General features: G+C 49.0%; 1 protein-coding gene across 4 annotated transcripts in view; it reads left to right on the forward strand.

Moving 5' to 3' along the window:
• The window catches only part of LOC126578342 (ecdysone receptor), a 215,029-nt gene that overhangs the window by 139,289 nt on the left and 55,591 nt on the right, over window positions 1-20,149 (forward strand). The window contains exon 1 of one of the 4 annotated variants that reach the window (XM_050240797.1): window positions 8,620-8,771. The exons of the other annotated variants lie outside the window; for them this stretch is intronic. The gene's annotated coding sequence lies outside the window, so the exon portion shown is untranslated. Of the gene's footprint in view, window positions 1-8,619; window positions 8,772-20,149 lie in introns of those variants that run through there. 4 annotated transcript variants of the gene reach the window in all.

Raw genomic sequence — 20,149 nt, forward strand, 5'->3', positions numbered from 1 at the left:
CTCACCGAGCTCGCTGGTGGAATGTTTAAGCTGCAGCCTCATCCTAGCCTTCCTCCGGACAGAGTTTGTGTATGTATCGTGAAGCATAAAATCATACAACAACAAAAAATTAAACGAAAAACCCACATAAACCGAAACGCGCGCGGTGGTGGTGCCCATGCTGCTGTTGCTACGGCCCTTGGTGCCCTTGCCGATGATGCGGGTGATGCACACTGCGACTGGGAGTAGGGTGTAGGATGAGAACCGAAGAGGCAGGCAGAGAGAGAGAGAGAAATTTTCCCTAACCTAGACCAACGTAAAACCATTTCTGATAGGGCACGGTCCGCGTCTGCCTCTTGGTCCAGGTCTCGTGAGTGAGAGTTATGCTGCATGAAAGAAATGCCGGAGAAAGAGAGAAAGCGTGGGATGGTTAGCATCACCAGCAGCATCAACAGCAGCATCATCATCCGTTGGTATGATGGTGGTTGTGTCGAGACATGGATGTCACATGGAAGAGAAAGCATGTTGGTGGTTGGGGCTGGTTCGACAGAAATAAGACGCTTCGTTCGCTCGCTCGCAGCAGACGAGAAGTATTGGTGGAAAAGCAGAAGGTGTTGTCGACGCTCGTCTTTGAGTCTTTACTTTCTTCCGACCTTCCGACGACGCGGTTCGTTCGTTCTTGTGCTCCGGTCACCCATTTCCACATGTTGTTCCTCGTTGCTGTGGTGGAGATTGCGATGCGAAAACCCCTATTGACGCCACTTGATTATGCTATCAGAATCTCCCCTTTTTTTTGGCTTCACAAGAAAATTGGAATTCACTTCTCTTCAAATTGGAAAACTCATCTTCCTCACTTTCTTCTTCTCTCCTCGACTCTCTTGCCGTCTATTTATTTATGCTGCCTAACGTTTATGTTCAACGACAAGCACGACGAGAGTGCGTTTATGGTTCACTTTATGCATGTTTTATTGCTTCATACCCCCAACGCCTCATGCCACAGTGTCACATAAAGGAGGGGTAGGGTGGAAAGACGGGAGTGAGCGCACGCGCGAGCAAGTCGTGCGCCGGGTGCATTTTGTCAATCCCCGACCCCACCCCGACAGACCTGACAGAGCCCTACCGGTGTCCCGGGGGTTTGGGGGATTTCGGAGAAAAACCTTCACCACCGAAGAATGCTGACAGCTGAGTGCAGCAGAAGGACGTGTTTGAACGACGATTTCTGTCGCTTCTCTCTCTCTCTCTCTGTGTATCTGCGCCGTGTTCTGTTTCTTCCACCCCGTTATATCTAGTGTCCAATATCCGGGGCGCCATCTTGACACACCACCGGATGTGTGGTGGAAGAAGCGCACATGGTGGAAAACCGATCGAGATGCGAGCCAAGAGGTCGTTTGTAACTAAATTCTTAAATTCCACAACTTCACCACCCTAACGGTGGTTCTAAACACAAGGAAAATGTTAGTTTAGAATTGAAATTTTCATATTGCAACCAATCGTCCATACATAAACAAAATGTTGTGTGTAGAGACCCTTGTCACAGCGAAACAAAAATAGCTCTGTTTAGCTCAATTTTTCTCCGTAAATTACAAAAAAACATAGCTCGCATAACATCACTCAAACCATATATAATTTCCGCAAAATAACTTGCTCAATGCTGTTCCAAAAATCTCTCAACACTGCATCTAAAGCAGATGTAAACGAACCTTTGCGTTAAAACTGTCAAAATATTATGTAACTACCTTAAAAAAATTGATCTCTTTTGTTCGATATTGTTTCATATTTGTATAGACAGTTTAACATTCGTGGTGTGCCCGCGGTTCGACATGCTGAGTGTGGTGTAACAGGAGTAGCGAGCCCAGCGAGTCGCACCATATTTTCCTTCCAAAAACAAACGAATTGAAACATTCTTAAACACGATCGAATGGCGACACACCTTCGATGGTGACGGTTTTTCTTTTTTACTTAGTCAGCAGAATCACCATTCCATTGTCTCTCGCGCCATACCCCATAATCATACACCCAACACAACACAACACAAAATAGTCAATTGATACGCGGTTGTTGTTTTTCGTTTGGCATTTACGAGGACAGCAGCTTAAAGCGGCCTTCGTAAGCATATCGTTGAGGGAAAGTGCGCTAAGCTGAAGACACTAGAACCCGCCGGGGGCAATTCGGCCACTAACGGACCCCCTTGGCCAGCGAATGCACGACCGTCGACGACGACAACGGCAACACAATGCTACTGGCCGATTATGCTGAGCATTGCAATACTCCTCGATGCTTTCGATGGGTTGTCTGTCAAGCGAAGCAAAGCAGCGACTCCCTCGGACCACCACCAACACCATTGGAGCGTGGAATCGATTGAACTGATTCCCTGCTAGCGGTGCCCGATGGGCAGGGCAGGGAAAGGAGTGTCGGTTGTCCCCCTTTTTCACCTTTCCCCTTCGTCTAACACGATTCCGAAGACAAAAGATCGCTATGATTTTTTTTCTTTCTATCATTAAACGAATGGGAATCCGGAGCGCATTCCATGATGGTGCTGCGCGAGTTTTCCCGCTTTTCCCTGCGCCCTCCGGCGACTGTCACGGTGAGACACTGGAAACGGGAAAACTGGAACACTGGAAGGCCGAGGGCAGGGGGAGATTGGCATTGGCATTCGTTGTGCTCGCTCCAAGCGGCAGTCCAGTCGCTGCAGAGTCTCTTTTTTTTTTTGCAACCAGGGAACAGGAGTTGCATTGTGGGGTTTTTTGGATGTTATTTTTTAGCTGTTCCTGTTTGTTCCTTAACTTGTTTTCTTTTTTTTTTATCGCAAATCACTCGCTCTTGTTTAGGAACCCAAAAGCGGAAAACATTTTCCATTTCCAGTCTGGCTTTTCTTGACTGCAGCTGTGAATGCGAGGGCCCAGAACGGAATTTGGCAATGCAGGAAAGGGGCCTTTCAGTGCCTTTGGACTCAGAGTCACACATTAGAACCATGTTCGGGGGAAGCTTCAGTAATGTTTTGGTAGCATCGATGTCAACACGTCTTCCGTTCCTCAGTCTTTCGCTCTCTTTTCCCCTGGATTTTTGCGGTGTAGCTGCAGCTGCAGAGAGACGATTGATGCACAAAATGGGACGCAAAAAAGGGGCAAGAGGATCCACTGAAGGTCCACACCATCGTTTCAGCGCCTGCATCATCGTTTGGTTGTTGTGTCAATATTGACCGTTTCCTTCGACGAACCGCTTCCGGTCGGAGAAGTCAACTTTCGGTGATCAGCCCCACGAAAGTGCGAAGCGAAAACCAATATCACTGCAAAGGAGCATACGCATTTTGCATATTGAAGACGGAATGCAAACACAAAGGGGGCTTCCGGTTTGTTGCTTCTGTTATTGCACTTTGTTTGACCTCGGTCCGCCAGTGCCGTGCACCATCAGAAAGATTTGTGCAAATACCGTGTCGTGGCGCCAGAAGATCCGAGGTATCAACGCCAGCGTTATGCAACCGAAGTTAATTGCAACCAAAAGTCCAAAAAACAAAGCGCATTATGGCGTCAGTACATTGCACCTACGCCGAAATAATCTCTGTTCCATTCCCTGGTTTTTATCTAATCTTACTTCAGCCTCCTCGTCCGCCCCCTGCTGCTGCTACTCGATCGTCATCATCACCTTCATCATTAGCTGCCGTGCACCGTGCACCGTGGACAACCTTTCGGTCTACTAAAACGCTGATAATGCAATCCCCTGTGAGTGTGGTGGATGCAAAGAAGAAGAGCGACCGACAGCAGCCCGTAACATGCTGCCTGCGGTCAAAGAAGCATAAGCTCTGAGGTTCTATAGGTGCTGCGGAGAGAGAGAGAAAAGGGAAGAGGAGCAGCCTTCAAGAGCGAGACCTGGGGCGATAAGGTGCTATCACGATCGAACGAAGACGAAGCATCGAGGCATCGATGTGTTCGCGGATGCACAAATGTGCACCACAATCCAGGGGGGGCGCGCGAAGTGAGGTTAGAAAACCAAGAGACTCTCCTTACTGATAATGCCGCCATCGTTTCGTGGTCACACATGTGTGTGCTCGTGTGGCTGTGGTTGATACTTGATCGACTGCAACTCGACAACGACGACGACCCTTTGGGGCTGGCCTTTGGTGTGAGCATAAAAATGCTTTTTCGCGTTCAGCGCGCTTCTTCTTTACGTCGCTGCGCTCTCAGTTTGCTGCTGCTGCGCTCGGCGTAGATAAAGGCGACAAAACAAATAATACACCGTCCTCCGCGACCGGACTGCATTCCGTGTGTGCAATGGTGATGGATGTCGCACACAGTTTCACGCTCACTCGCTCTCTTCCCCCGGTGTAATCAAGTAATCGGCGTATTCGTCTTGCTGCTGGACAAACAAAATGTCTTTCGGAAGGGGGAGGAGGGACAAACCACCACCGCTCAGGACTGGACTGAGCCGCGAGTTCGCTATACGATCCGCCGTAGCAAGAGGAACCTCGCGAGGCATTATGTAAGAGAGATGGTGGTTCATGGCTGTTTTAATGGTTCATTGTAATCGGTCACTGCGCCTGCACTCTGGTGAGAAGAATGCGTTGCTGATGATTTTTTGTCACGGGGCGTTGCGGTTTCGGGAGCTTCGGTATTTAATTTTGTTTTTGTGACACATATTTTTAACATTTTTCCCTCAATGCTGATCCATTCAAGAACATTGTGTATTTTTTTGGATCAATCGAAGCAAAACTGATCAAGTTACAGATTTTTGAAAATCCGCGTTTCATACAAGGCTCAATGCAGCTCGCTATTTTGAAAAGCGTTTCCCAAAACGTACGTTTTCAAAGTTGGTGCCCATCGTACTGTAAAAACTACTGAACCGATCGATTCGATTTTTTTAGCGCATAAGCCCCGTCGAGATTTCATGAAAATTGTTTATACTTTTTTTAAACAAATCTTTAAAAATCATGGTTTTTTCGCTAAATGGCAAAAAGCATCACTTTTTCAACTTCAAAAATCTGCAAAAAATCGAAAAATAGGAAAATTAACAAAAACTCGAAGGGGTTGCCTGGATAAACTGATAATCTTTCAAACGAGTATCGATTTGCAGATTTTCTGATAACCCATCAAGGAGCTACGATGGACACCAGAAAACGTATCTTTTCGAAGACACGACTGCCTAAATTTGAAGCCATGGATGAAGTTTCCATTAAATCTCCCCCAAAATAGAACAAAAGATTCTTGAAAAGTAGTAGTTTAATATGCTATTCATTTGAAAGAATATAGTTGAATGGTTACGCCACAAAAAGTTGTCAAAAATTATCCTTGTTTTGCCCAGAAATTACCGAAGCCCCCCCTTTAAGAAGCTTCCCATATACATTCAAATGGTTCTTCATACAGGAGATGATCATACATCCCTGGTTTTTAGTAGAATAAGGTAATCGAAATAAAAAGAAAAGTTGGTCATAACATCTGCCAACATCCACAGATTGTTACAATCCCAGGATATGAAAACCCAGGAATAAAATAAAATACCTAATGAACAATTTGATCGTTTAGGGGATGTTTTAAATTCACTCTGAGCTTCCCGTTTTTTTCCACCTCCAGCAGGGAACGCTTAAACGATCTCTAGTCTAAAACAAACACCAACACGCACCAACTCCATTTGTCGCCGATAACTGCCCTCCCGGGGGGGCACAAACGGCCCCGTGCACTAGGTCTGGCCACGTGATTTCGATGAGATGGACTGTATGCGTGTAGCAGCCCGATCATCGCGTACGAGATCGCGAGATCGCCGCGGCGATCTTGCGATCTTGCTTGCCCAAGTTAGTGTCACTCGAGTGCAACGGACGGGGGCTCTGGAGGCGGTTGCTTAGAGTCCCGGAGCACCACCACCGGGGACAGTGTGTGTTTGCAGTGCACAGTTCTTATCGCACCCGCTGGCTCGCTCGGCGGCTCTGGCTCGCGCTTCCTTTCCGGCCTTCAATTTCGTTCCATTTCCTTTCGCTGCAGCCGAATTTAGGCTCGATCGGTTCCACCGGTCGACAATCTGCGCAGTTTGATTCGCGTTGAGGGATTTGCGGTGGTTTTTTTTTTCGCGAGTGCAGCGTGCATCATTTTTTTTTTTTTGGGGGAACGTCCGCACCGGTGTCCCCCTGCTGTTTGTGTTGCATTTATGTTCGGTGGTGGAGAGTAAGAGAGGGAGAGGTGCGTCGTCGATTTTGCATTATGCTGCGCTTGGCACGGTTGACCTTCTCCCCGGCTCGCGCTTCGCATAATATTGCGCATTGCGCGTTTGATTGGGGCTTCTTTTTTTTTTTTGGCTGGAGGATTGCCGTTCTGGCTCAACGATTGTGGCCTGCAGCCACTCCTCTTATCGTTCGTTTCGGCACCATTAATCGAGCTGCGGTTGCGGCTCCTGCGGCTGCTGCTTGTCAAATGCTTGAGATGATGACGGTAGTGGTTTCGTGGTGGCGTTTCCTTAGCCTGAAGATCACAGAGTATTAATTGATCCCTTTTTTGTTTTCCATTCTTTTCGTTCTAGGTAAGTCGACACGTCACGTTCTGTCTCACGTTTATCTGGCTGACTACTGACACTTGGCAGCAGCTGTGGGTATTGGGTATGTTCGATGTTGCTGCGTTATCGGATTGCAGATCGCATTCGCTGTCAACTTTATATCTCTGTCTGTGACGCTGTCAAATTATAGTTTACTCGATCGTTTTGGTCGTTCTTGATCGCCAGAGTCGTGATCTCTAGGGCCCAGTAACCCTCGTCACACTTTGAACCAATTTTATCCCATTACGTTCCCCCACTATTACTCAACTCATTCTGGTGGGCTTGGGCGTGTTCTGCCTTAACTCTCGTGACACACCAGCAAGTTCAGTTCGTTCACACCAGAAAAAGAGGCACCGTGAGTGAGGAGTAGGCTGGTGTTTAATGATATGTCCGTTGCGTCGTCGTCGCCCGTGCTGTCGCCGGTTTCCATGGGAGCAAGAGAGCATGGATGGTGGTAGCGTGTTGCTAGGTCAGTGGCGTCGTCCCCTTGCCTAGCACGTCTCGTCGCTTGAAGAAGGCGCAGCATTTTCAGCTTCTGCTTCTCAACTCCGCGGATAAGATATGTGGTGCACTGGGTTAGCTAACTTGTTAGCGGGAGTAGCGGAGTAGCAGCACTCCCCGGATGGCCATCCTGCACTCTTGATGAGTAACATATGCAGGATATGCGCTGTCCGTAGTTTGCAAATGGCGGTGCATAACTTTTATAAATAACTTATTTGACGCGTGACTCACTTCCATAAACTGCTGCTGCCGGTGGAGCTGGTGGAAAATGGATACCTTTTCACTGCCCTCCCAGAAATAGCCCTTGGTCAGGGGAGAAGGAAAATTCGAAATTTCGTGACAATCCGGATTGTGGTGGGTCAGGGATTGGATGTGCGAGAGAGAGAGACAGATTGTGAGGGAGCAAAGGAGACACAACCATCGGACCAATAAATCCGAGGATGGGCGGCAGAACCATCAACGCTGATGGTGTTGTTGTTATTGTTGTTGTTGCTGGTGGTGTGTGGGAGTACGCGTAGAACAAGTTCTCGACACGCAAATGGCACTGACCCACGTCAAACGGGGGCACATTTTTCCTCCTTAACGTTGCTTTGTCATTTCTCTTCGTCCAATTTCTTTCAATCTCTTTCTGTCAATTGTCGTAAGTTAAGTATTTTCCGCGATATTAAACGTCAAAGAACACGTCAAACAAATCGTTGGAAAAAGTTCTAGCCAGAATCTGTGACGCGAGCGAGAGAGTGAGAGGCAGCGAGCGGTGGGTACCGCGCGAGGGAACAGGAAGGCAAGCAGACTTGCACCTTGATATTGAAAATGAAAACTCGGCCGGGTGGTGGTGGTGTGGTGCAACGTGCGGTGCATCGAACGCACACACGCTCAAAATTGCACGCTTTCTCTGTGTGCGTGTGCCTCCCCGCGCTTCCCTCTATCCAACGAACGAGCGGCGAGTAACTCACCCCACAGCTTGAGAAAAATGCATGAAATGTGTAGCTCTGTTCGTGCCGTACAACACTCACTAAAACACGTGCAATCGTAACTTCGGTGATGTTCGGCTGCGAGAAACCGAAAGCAAGCACCCAACTAACAAGCTGAGTCTCTCTAAGGTCGCGAGCGAAATGGCTGATGAAACGGCACTAATTTCAGAGGGTTTGGCGAGTTTTGTGCTGAAAAGGTAAAGGTAGAGCTTGCCGTGAACAAAGTGTACCTATTTTTCAGCCAATTTAACTCTTTTTAGCATACGAACCAACGCAACTGCCAGATAGTACCATCTCATACATCATTTCAGTTCTATCTCGAACATCAGAGCGTTCGTCAGATGTGAGAGTTGGCAGCAAACGTTCGCCGAGTGGGACTCACTTTTGTTAGCAGGGAAGCGAACTGTGTGTCTGCATGCACGCACACCAGCAGCTTGTTCGTTATGCTGTGCTGCGAGAGCGAGCATAGAGAGCATAGTACCATCCAGCGGTTCGGAATTGTACGGTGGCACCCCAGCACGCGAGAGAATAACGTCGTCGTGGTTGGTTGCGAGCGAGAGAGAAGTTTGCTCCTGTGTGTTGGTGGTAGCCCGATGGTGGTAACCCGTTGGTGGTTGTTAGTCGTCGACAGTTTTTTTCAAAACTTCGAAGTCAACGAGAGCGGACGTACGTCGCCGGAGCACGCTCCTCCGTTTGCATTCAAGCTCGTAATTCCGTTTGCGTATCACCGGGGTAACCGGGAAAACTCCGGAAAAATCCATCCGGATCTCGTCGTCTTCGTCGTCCATCAAATCTCGCGCGACTAAGGTAAAGGATGGTTCATTATCGGTGTGCAGTGTGTGATCATTGTTTGAATGGCCTTTTCGGTTGTGATCCGTGCTCCTAAAACGAAGCAGTGCAGAAGGAATTGTTGTACAGTGTCCTGTGTCCTGTGAATCGACTCCAATATTCGATTTTCTGTTTCATGTGTGAATCCTGAGTTAATCGCAATAATCGCATCCGGCGTTTACGCACATGGTACAGCGTGGATCCTCGAGATCTATCAAATCTGGGCAGATGGCCTTGGAATGTCGATCGTATTTGTGTGATAGCGTCTGAAAGTGAAATGTGCGCCACTTGATGTTCATCGAGAAGAAGGATATATCAGTTGACGCCTACTGCGGTGTTTGGTGTGTGCGTTCGAAGCATGCTATTGCCGGTTGGTTGCTAAGGCAAATAGCGCTCAAGTGGAAAAGGATCACAATAGATCGCCGTGCTACTGTGTCGCCTTTCCGTGTTACGGTTGGTGATGTGTCCTTTGAAGTGGCCGTCGTTAGTGTTGCAACAGTTGATGGGATTGCAGATTTGCAAATTTGCCCCCCGGTCACTCTGAAACTAGGTGAAAGTGTAAGTTCCGGTCCGGGCCGCGAGTTCCACTTTCACCTACCCCTTCTCCCCGCCGTCGTTGTCGCAATTATCGTTGTCCACCATCCGCGTGCTCCACGCTGTCGGCGACCATTTCTTTTTTCCTGCCTCCAAACGAAGTGCCTCTATGGTCATCACACACAGACCAGAGAGACGCGCGAGAGACGGCAAGAACCCATTACCATCACCATCACTGCACGCCTCCGACGCATTCGAATTGCATCGGACGACTGGCAATAGAAGTGCATTAGAGTGAGCGAGAAGAAAGGACAAAAATAGAGAGAGAGTGAGAACGACAGAAAATGTCTTCTAGCTCGTTTTGGTTCTGTGTCTCTCCTTCCTCCTCTCTGCCCGTCCGTCCGACCATCGCAACAACGCCACCGAGAGATAGGGTCTGAGGCCCTATCTCCTAGGCCCGTTCCAAGTGCATCCGAAGCCGCCGAAAGAGCGAGCTAGAGAGGAGATGCACCGAGAATGGCCTGTCGCTCTCGCTCAGCAACAGCAGCAGGCCGGTAGTAGAGTAGCGTTACCGGGCTTCTGCCCTAGGCTACTACAATCAGAAACTAGCCATCAGCAGCATCACCATCACTACTACTACTACTACCGGGCACCACTAGCTACTAGGGTACTAGATTGTGAAAGGAACGAAGGTTGAAGCGATGGCGGCCACTAACAATCAGCGCTGTAGTGGTGAAGTGTTGGTAGTAGTAGGCGGCCCGTGTTTGTGCACTTGAACCTGATCCCGTGCAGCCGCCACAAGCCACGCCACGCCACGGATCACGGATCTAATAAGCTCTAATCTCAAGAGAGCGAGAGTGAGAGAGAGGGAGAGAGTCTGGTGCCCGTAAGGCCCCTTTTCCCGACCACCTCTGTTCCCGGGGTCGTCGTTGCGATGCACTGTCTGCAGCCACAGCATCATCATCATCGCAGCCGTCATCAGCCGTTACATAGTAACCTAGATGCAGTTTCCTTGGTGCTGCTCGTGGTGGCCTGCTGCTGCTGCTGCTGCTGCTGTGAATGCACTTGCATCATGAGTGTATATGTGTGTTTGTGTGCGAGCGCGTGGTTTTCAGGGCCATTCTGGGTCTTGTCGGGTTCTGATCTTTTCGTTTTCTCTTCTTCTGGTCTTTTCTAATGCATTCAACAGACAAACCATGTGCTTGTGGGTGTGAGTTCAAGATCACCGCAAGATGAAGCCGCCTTTTGAAGGAAAGAAGAAGAAGATGTCGAGAACAATCTCCGCTTACTTTGGTGGATGCTACCATAAAATGAATGTTCTCGATGTTCATTCGGTTGATAAACTTGATGATTTTTAAATGAGCAAATGTACTTTGTATCGCTTATCAAACCACCAACCATGTGATGTGTGTTATTGTGGGATTGCATAAACAGGAAAATGTGGTCACCCCTTTTTCTCGTTCCACAAAACCAAACATCGCCTCTCCTCCTACCGCTAATCGATCGTCAAACCGTTTGGCATTTAAAATGTCATTTCCACCGCACGACAATGAACGGCGGCGCGGTCCTCTTGCAACCCACACACCCCGCGGCATTGGAATAAATTTGAATAATTTTTCCCCATTCAACCCGGCCCCGAGGGGGAGGGGGCGTAATATGGCCGGGATCCAAAATGACGCAGCAGCAAACCCTATTCTGCATCCTGATTTTATGTTGGATCGCAACACGAGGCGGCGCGATGTGCACGAGTGTAACCGGTAACTAACCCCCTCCCATTGAAAGGATGTTTATCAACAACAGTAGGGTAGGACAAAGTTTCCCTGCTCGCCCACGACAATGTTGTGTCGCGGAATCAGGGAAAATGCATCCAAAAATAGGTTCCTTGTGCTTGAGCCTACAACATATGAACCTTGTATCCGTACGCTTGATGATATAGATGGGAGGAAGGGAGGAAGCCGTGAAAGTGTATTTGGGTCACGTAGCCAACACTTCGAAATTCCCTTTCATTTCCTTCCTGGTACAACAATATCCAATGGCGTCTAGGATGCGATTGAACTGCCTCCCTAAACGTCGCAAACAGTGCGTTAATCGATGCGAAATGCGTCTGGCCGCGTAAAGTGCGAAGGAGTGGCCTTTGATGAGGGCTTCTTCCAAAACATTATGTTGCGACAAACAACATTATAATTTGTTTTTTTTTTTTATATAGGGCCAGGTTGTAATGTGAAAATCAGGAGCAAAACATCAATTTTCCCTTCGGCAGAGGTTGTTTGGATAGAAATTCTATGAAGAAAAATACTTCAAAATCACTGACGATGAGGTATCGAAGTCGATGCTGAACGCTAAGTGCCTCGAGGAACGCATGTCAACTGCAGATGTTCCTAAAAAAACACACATTTTCGCAGCTCGAAAGCTCGTGGGATCAGATATTACGCGAGTGCCGCTTCACTTTGAGCTTCTTCTGAGACTTGGAAAATTAGAAGAAAGCGAAGTATAAGAGCAAGAGCGTTAATCACTACTTAAAGCAGCCAGATAGGTATTTACTATTACTATTACAGACGAGTACGTTTTTTCCTTTTTCTACTCGAATCTGTCAAGCCCCCTATCAGTTCCCTGCTTAATTAGCCAACCGGCGACTGATACGCAACGACAATGACGCCCGGAAGAATGTCACGGCGGCGGTGCCAGTGGCGGTCACTTTTGGTTGACCCCCTTTTCCCTGGATCCTACATCGAGTCCAATCGCCCCACTCCACTACCGGGTGCGCGGTAAATTTACAAATTTTCGATTTCCATTTCACTCCGTTCAAGGCGTCGCGCTGTTCGCTTGGCGGTCAAGTTTACGCGAAACGTGAATGTCAACATCGCGGCTCCCCGGTCTCGGTCGCCCGAAAAAAAGTGCTTCCTTTCCCTGGTGGAGCCTCGGGGCGAGTTCAGTTCACTTTCGGCCAGCGCAAATTCGAAATCAATGTCAAAACTGGCTGACCGCTTCTACCTCTTTTTATTCCGTTGCGCCGGCAGTCGCCGCCGCCGCCGCCGCCGGGGCTTGGCTTGACTTTCGCAGTCAAATTGCGTCTGAGTGTTCGCGTCCAATGTCAGGAGCGCGAGGAGTAGCAGGCGGTGACAGTGGCAGACAGGTTGTGTGGGGGGTCAACTGTAGATGACACCCGCCAAAAACCGTGTATGACGGCCCCGGGGACTGTCCGGCAGCAAGCTCTCTCTCTCTCTCATGCGCGGTCCTCCTGATGGTCGCCGATCGTGCGTGATCGAGACGAGGTGTCCGAGCGAGCGAACGGGCGAACGAGTGAGGTATGCAATCAACCAAAAATCAAAGACAATATTCTAATGGAACCGAACGGCACAGATCGTTGGTCTGGGTCACTGTTGTAGGTCAGCCAAAGCAGCCAGCCAGCCAGCCAGCCTGCGGCTCGTTCTGAGATCATAAATTATAGTAAAACATTTCAATGTCACTCCGCTGCCCGGGAGAAGGACTGTCGCTCTCCTTTGAGGCGTGTGTGTTTTAGGGTCACAACATCATCATCATCATCATCATCAGCAGCAGCAACAGCAGCAACAGTTTCATCATCTTCAGCGATGGGAATCGAAGCTGTTCGCCGCGCGGTCAACTCTTGTCGATCGATCCTTGCTTTTACTCTTCATTTCCTACACAGCACCAGAAGCCGGTGTGGGGTTTTAGTAAATAAATTTTCTAATTTTGAGCTCACCATTCGATGGCGGGGGACTACTACTTGACATCGATACGGACATCTCGTCACGGAGCAAAATCCGTCTCTCTCTCCGTGGTTTGATGTCGTTGCCAGAGAAGTTTATTTATTGCAGCACATAAAACGTTTCATGATGTTGCTTTGAACGTTGCGGTGTCACTTCGAGTGTGTAAAGAATGTTTTTTGTGCGAACATCTTTCTTTTATCGATCCACTGGGAAATGAACTCGGATGTCGGATTTGCTAATTCTCTAATTCTTGTCGCGATCGTCAAAAACAAGACCTCGAGCGCAATGCACATATACTGGTGTGTGTTCTGATCGTCATTAAGCAATTATTATTACCAGAATTGAAGATGGTTTTTCCTCTTTCCTTCATTCATTTGTGGACTGAGTGTCCATTAAAATGAAAATGAAGTTACTGTTATGCATATAATGCTAGAAAGCAACTCAAATAATTTAATATTCTTTTCAACAATTTGCAAACAAACAAAACCAAAAACAAACTATTGAAATATGGTTCCCAGCCCTTTGCGTTGCATCCTATCGGTGCCACCACCAAGAAGTGCACCGAAGACGCATACAGCAGCCTCTGCAGCGAGGCTCGTGTTCCGTCCTCTCAAGGTTCCGCGCTGTCCCGGAATCCCGGAAGGCAGGATGTAATTCAACGTGTTAAACCACCGGGCAAGTGAAACGAAGCAATTTGAAGGCAGCATATAACAATCCCCAGTACGCGAGATGCTGATGTTGTTTTGCTCAAACTCCTTTCGTTCTCCTTTGCGTTTCCGATTTTTCTTTTTTTGACGATCGCCCCCGGGTTCTGAACGCACCGTATTTTTTTGTTGTTGTTGTTGTTGAACCTGGTGGCCTGGGAGGGTTTGGTGTGGTGTGGTGTGGTGTGTGGTGGGAAGCTTCTATACGCCCCACGAAGCGAAGAATGATTTCTCCTCGCTCTGCATCGCTAATGATATGAAGTTTCCTGGAAAACGCATAGCTAATAAAGGCACCAAATGGAAAGGGAACTGGGAGAGAAGGAGAGGAAGCATTAGAGGAAGGAAAATGAGAAAAAAAATGTTGAAACGCACACACATATACACCAGCACCGTGGAAAAGAACACGGCAATGAATAAACATATTCTAAGCGAAGGAAGCAAACGACGAAGAACATGAAAGAACGGAAAAAAGAGAACACAGAGGAGAGCAGGAGGAGAACGAAAGAAGAAAAAAGGTAAAGAAAAACGAAAGGAACAACAATATAATTATGAAGAGCGAGCGAGCGAGCAAGAAGCGTGCCAGGGAGTGAAGGAAGAGTAGAAGACGCGCATAGTAATAAAAACAGAAAATGGTTAGAGAAGCGCTAACGCGAACGCACTCGCACCAAACTCGCGCACGCAATCGCCGTCGCCGAAGGAAAAGGGGGAAAAAGAGAGGCCCTTTTGGGTTGTGTTGTGCGCACACACGCGTACACACTCCCGAGACGAAAGAGGACAGGACAAAAATAATAACAAACCCGCTCGTCGCTCCCTCGATTCCTCCTCCTGGCATGGACAGGAATCCCCCTCGGGGGGACGAGAAGGTTTCTGGGTTCTGGTGCTAGGTTTCTAGGTTTCTGTGTTTTTTTTTTGTTGGTGATGGCCCGGGAGGGGGAGTGTTCTATCTATTCTTGGCAATTGATAATCGGTATTAATGGAGCGAGCGAGGGAAGCGGTGAAAACATTCTCAGCGAACTCGAAGCAGTAAAAAACAATGAAACTCGATCAGAAGAGTGCTCGAAGGGACAAATGAAAAGAAATCTAAGAGCTAATGTTGCATTGTGAAGAAGTGGTTCAAGAGTTCGTTGTCTGTGGTGTCGCGTGAGTCTCTTGTTTTGGAAGTTAGGCCGCGGGTTTTTAGCTACTCGCTACCGTCTTGTGGCATTACGAGCTCCAAAAAATTAACTACAAAAACCAAAAACGTTTGTGTGCATTACCGCAAAGGACTTTAATTGATTGAAGAAAAAAAACCCGAGAAAAGCAGTTAGAAAAGGGAGTTTATGCCTCGTACATCCCGCAGGAGCCTTCTTCTGGTTCCCTCTGGTGCTCCCTTTACCGCTCCAGAAACAGGTAGTGATGATGATGATGATGATGATGATGATGATAGGTGTGCTGGTGCTGTGGCCTGGAGTGGAGAAAAGTATGGTTTGAAGGACGCGCCACAGCTTCCCAACCACAAACCGCGTGTATGGGTCCTTCTGCTTGTCCTCGCGTGAAGGCTCTCTTCTCTTCTGTTGCTCCTTTTTGTTCGTTGAGTAAGACGAACGAATAGGCGAAGCGAGCCGAATCCCCTTATGTTACAAGAATGTTTAAAAGCTGTTCATCGCTGCCACAGCAGCAGCAGTGTGTGCGTGTTGTGGCGCACTTGTGCGTTGTGCGTAGAGAAGAAAAACGAAAAAAAGAACGAAGCGAAGACGAGCGGTTGGATGGGAAAAACCGGTTCCGCCCCAGGTCCGGAGATGCGGATCGGCATTACTCACCAGCGCGGGGAACGGGGGGAAGCGACTCATCTGGCCGGCCGGACCGATCGCTCTTCCACCAACATGCCCTTGAGCCCACTGGTAGCCCCTCGCTACGTTTTCGCTAGAATTCGCCAACTGCTCCAGCAAAGGCAAGAGAGTTTCGATTTCGTTTCGAAGGCACTCCGCCGGTGTCTGTGGGGTCCAAGAATGGGTCCAAGGATCTGGTCCTTCAGATTCCATTCTTCTTTTTTTTTTGGGGGGGGGGTTCTTTCAGCTCAAAAGGCGTTATTAATGGTTGCAGTTTTTTTTTCTGGTGGAGGATCTTTGCACCTTACCAACTGCTGCGCTACTACTACCACTACTACACTTGGAATCTGGCTCACCCAGGTGTGTGCCAAAAATGTTCGTTCGGAAGAAGGGGAGCAAGAAAAAAAATCCCAAAAATTCCTTCGCAACAGTTGTGCGATCGTTAAATTCCTGGAAGGTGGGGTGCCTGTTGGGTGCGGAATAGTTCTCGCTGAGCTCCTACATCTGATCTACCACCCATCAGTGTTGCTCAGCATGGTATCCGAAATGTTGAACACACGATCGCGCTCTAGTGCGCGATCATATCGCGGCGATGGCAATCATCATCCTCGTCGGCTCGTCGTTCTGTTTCGTTTTTGTAATCCTTTTTTTACGATTCAATTTCTGCGCGCCACCCTCCCTCCTCCGGTGCTCGGTGTCTAGGTCCGTCCGGCGACACCGACCGCGGAGACTGATTTATGTGTTATCACCTTAAGCCCGGTTTTATGCCAGCGCCGAATGTGAGCATCAACCTGTTGTAACAGGCGCGGTGAATAGAGGGGCGCGCGCACGTTAAAAAGGTGACGACCTTGTCGGACGAAATTCTTAAGATGTTTCCCTGCGCCACGCACTACAAACGAAACTAGTTTTTGCGATGTGGTGGAATCCCCTTTCAAAGCTTCCATAAACCAACAACAAACCTTCCAGATACGATCGAACGATCGTTGTCTAATTATTGTAGCCGAAAGCCTAATTCTATTGTTATGTGTCCAGTGGTTCGAAAGCGGTGGCTTGCTGGCATTAATTTCCTTAGCATCGTGATCTTTACATTGATCGTCGTCTAAAGTATCTAAAACCGCAACAATTAGCCTGTCAATCGCGGCTCCGCGCAACGATCGCTTGGCTCGTTTGCAAAAGGAGAGAAAGCCTAATAAGGGAGACGGCTCAGAGGAGAAGAATTCCCTCTTAAGGTCATGGGCAATCGATTGGAGTGGCCGGCTCAAGAAATATTAAAAAATAATCTCCCCCCTTTAACCTTCCATCTATAGAGAGAAGGGAGGGAGCTTATTCTATCCCCCCCGGAGAGGAGCCACCGAGTCGTGCTGGAATGTGGCAATGTGGTGGATCGTCACGGATCCATTTTTTTTTTGCTGATCAAATGCCTCCACCACACGGCCCTTTTCGATCCTCGGAGTCACCGAGAACCGTCGCTTCTCGCCCTCGCGAAACGTGAGATAAACTACGAAACCGATCGCGAGCGCACTCTCTCTCTCTTTCTTTCTTGCTTGTTCTGTCTGGCAAAAAGTCACGTAGATCGACCTTGGGCGGCCCCTATATTGATCTTTTTACAGTCACTTCGACTCTGACTTGGTTCTGCCAGCATGCTAGCGACCAGAAATGTGGGTAATAGCGCCACGATACGCCGTTTTGTGCCGTTTGATGACGAACACCGTGCGCACCGCAAACGAGGCCGATCGCATCGCATATTCAACACCCGCAGTACACTGCAAGTAGGAGGAGGAGGAGGAGGAGGTGCTCACAGGTGACACAGACCCCGCCAGACAGGAGGACAGAACTGGCAGACAGCCAGGGCGTTGTGTGAAAGTGTTTCTATTTTTTCGTTTCTTTTTGTGGCGCCCCTCAAAGGCGTCGTCTGCATAAATCGTGTGCCCCGGAGCGCAGGGTACGGGCGCAAGATGCTAATTAATACTAGGACAGATAGGAGCGTCACGACCTTACGGTGGTGGCGTTACCTTAGGCTTCCTCACCCTCTCCACAGAGAATGCAACTAAGCGCGGAGTGCATCGCGTTAAAAAGGGTGCAGCACCAGCAGCAGCAGCAGCAGCAGCGAGTTCAATGCTCTTCGTAGCGATGCGCACGCACAGCTGTGTGCACCACCACGTGGGATTCTCTGTTGTTCGCAAGTGTAAATTCTGCCGCAAAAAACACTCCTCTTTCCCCCTCTTTCTAGGAGCTGCTGGAGCGTGATGCAGAGCCCACGTTTTGCACGTTCTTGCGCCCTCGCTTCATCGGATGACCATGAACTTGTGCGAAAAGGTGTGCAGCAACACTTCACGCGTTCTTATCATACCTGGGCAACACCGCGTTCTCATCGCGTCCTTCACATGGCGCAGGCAGAGGCCAGCCGGTCGGCGGGCCGAGCTCTGTCCTCGAAGAGTTCACCGACACCGACCACTAGGCGATCGTGAGGGCCAGACCACGTAATGGTTCTCGCAATATGCTGCGCGGGGTATGCTAAGTACACATTTATGTGTGTCGTTGCAATGCAAAAATGAGTCTTCCGTGTGCCAGCTAGTTGCGCACGCTCGCTCTAGTACTGGTACGCTTTATTACTCCGCTTGGCTGTTCAAAACGCTGATGTGGATGCCTTGGCTCCGGGTATTATGATCACCGCTTGGACCACGAGAAGAGAAGATCGATCATTAAAGTCGCTCCATCCCTCCGTCCCGGTTATGACGGCTGATTGAAACGCCATCGCGGTAATTGATGGAGACCTCCCCAAAAGGCGCACTGAAGCCCCCTCTCTTCAGCCCCAACAAATGTCCTCGCATTTATGAGGCTCGTTAGCACGGCAGGTCGATCGGTTGGGGTCCCTTCGCTAAGTAGTAGAACCTTCCTTTCCCTTATCGATTGAAGGAAGAGAGAGAGAGAGAGGGCGATGGTGCGGAGTCGCGAAAAGTGATTTCATTTTATGGTTTAACGCTTAGCGTGTCCTAGGCCGACGCTCGGAAACCTCTTTTTTTATGATCCGCATTTTATGACTTTAGTTTCGATGAGGGGGAATTCTGGGGATTTTCTTTCCATCGAGCGAGGCAGAATTAAGGCCTCCTATCCCCCCCGTGACCGCTGTACTGTGGATGTACTCATCAGAACACGTTATTCAGCTAGACAGACGGTTAAATACTTTCTCCTTCAAAAATCCCGATCTCCGATCTTCTAGCGACCTCTTGGACCACCACCACCGGTTATGCTCCTAGTGGTGGTGGTGGTGGTCTGATTGATTGTTCTTTTGGCTTTTTCGTCGAGCTGCAACTTCTAGGCACCACATCCATCTCGTTATCCAATTTATCGGACCAAATTTGTGGCAATTGTGGGCATCTGTGTTGCATCGGTGCTGCACGGAGTCGAAACATGGGTGTCTGTCTATGCTCTAGTGTTAGGGAAGTGCTGGAGTCTCGGTCATTCGAATTCTTGATTGAATAAGGGGAACAGTTGGAGAAGTAGTCGTACAAGAACTCGCATTCGGATATTCAATCATTTTCAAGAAAGATTCAAATAAGAAATACCTTTATGGCTTCTTCAAGAAGTTCTACTTCACTGCTCTCTCGCTATCTTTTGCTGTGATCTTCCATTTCGCTGGCCCGCCTGTGATCGTACTATTAATCTACATTTCCATTACCTCGCATTATGCAGCAGCAACGAGAGCAGCGTGAGTGAGTTGCGCGCGAATCGGAAGTCGCGGTCTCGAGGAGGCCCGCCTTTTCCTGCTGATAGAGCGTCGAGTGTGGTGTCGTCGTCGTCGTCGTCGTGTGATATACGGCCCTGAACGCGTTCCTTCACACCGCGCGAGCACCGTACTGCTGCTACATTGCCTTCAGCAAAGCAGATCGAAGCAAGCGGTGCAAGCGATGCAAGGCAACGATGTGGAGTTGAAGTGAAGCGCTGAGGATCCATCCACCACCACCACCCCATCCAAGGTTGGATCTTGATGCATCGCTGCTCTCCCTAGAAAGGAGAAGACGTTCACGCGTCTGGCGAACGCGCTTATCGCACAGCAGCAGCGCCCGGTCTACCCTTCCTTGCACCGCAGGTCACACGGCGGCTCGTCTGTTTACTCGCGGCGGCGGCGGCTGCACCGATCAGAGAGCGAGCGAAGAGAAGCGAAAGCCAAACCCAGACAGTGCGCGGCGACACCGCCACGCGGGAATGGCTAACCCATCCCTGGCTCCCTGGGTGACTGGAACTGTGATCAACGCAAACAATCGCACGGAATGAACAGCGCCAAGCGTATGGTGGAGGACGAGGAGAGGAGGTGGATTGATACTCTCTGGTTCAAATCAATTGAGCCATCCGACAGACAACCGGTGGGGTCTCTACCACTTTTGTTCTAGTTGTTGTTGTGTGTCTGGCTTCTAGAACAACTTCGGGGACATAACCAACCATCTTAGCCTGTTTGGTGTTTGCTGTGTTCTCAGAGGAAGAGGAGGAGGAGGGCTCTCAATTGATCAATGATTTCAAACGGCTCCAACGGCCACTGTTTTCCCATTCACTATCAGTGATTAGATGCAGTTCATGATGATGAT

This window comes from Anopheles aquasalis, chromosome 3 (genome assembly GCF_943734665.1).
Source record: "Anopheles aquasalis chromosome 3, idAnoAquaMG_Q_19, whole genome shotgun sequence".
Taxonomy (NCBI): Eukaryota; Metazoa; Arthropoda; class Insecta; order Diptera; family Culicidae; genus Anopheles; species Anopheles aquasalis.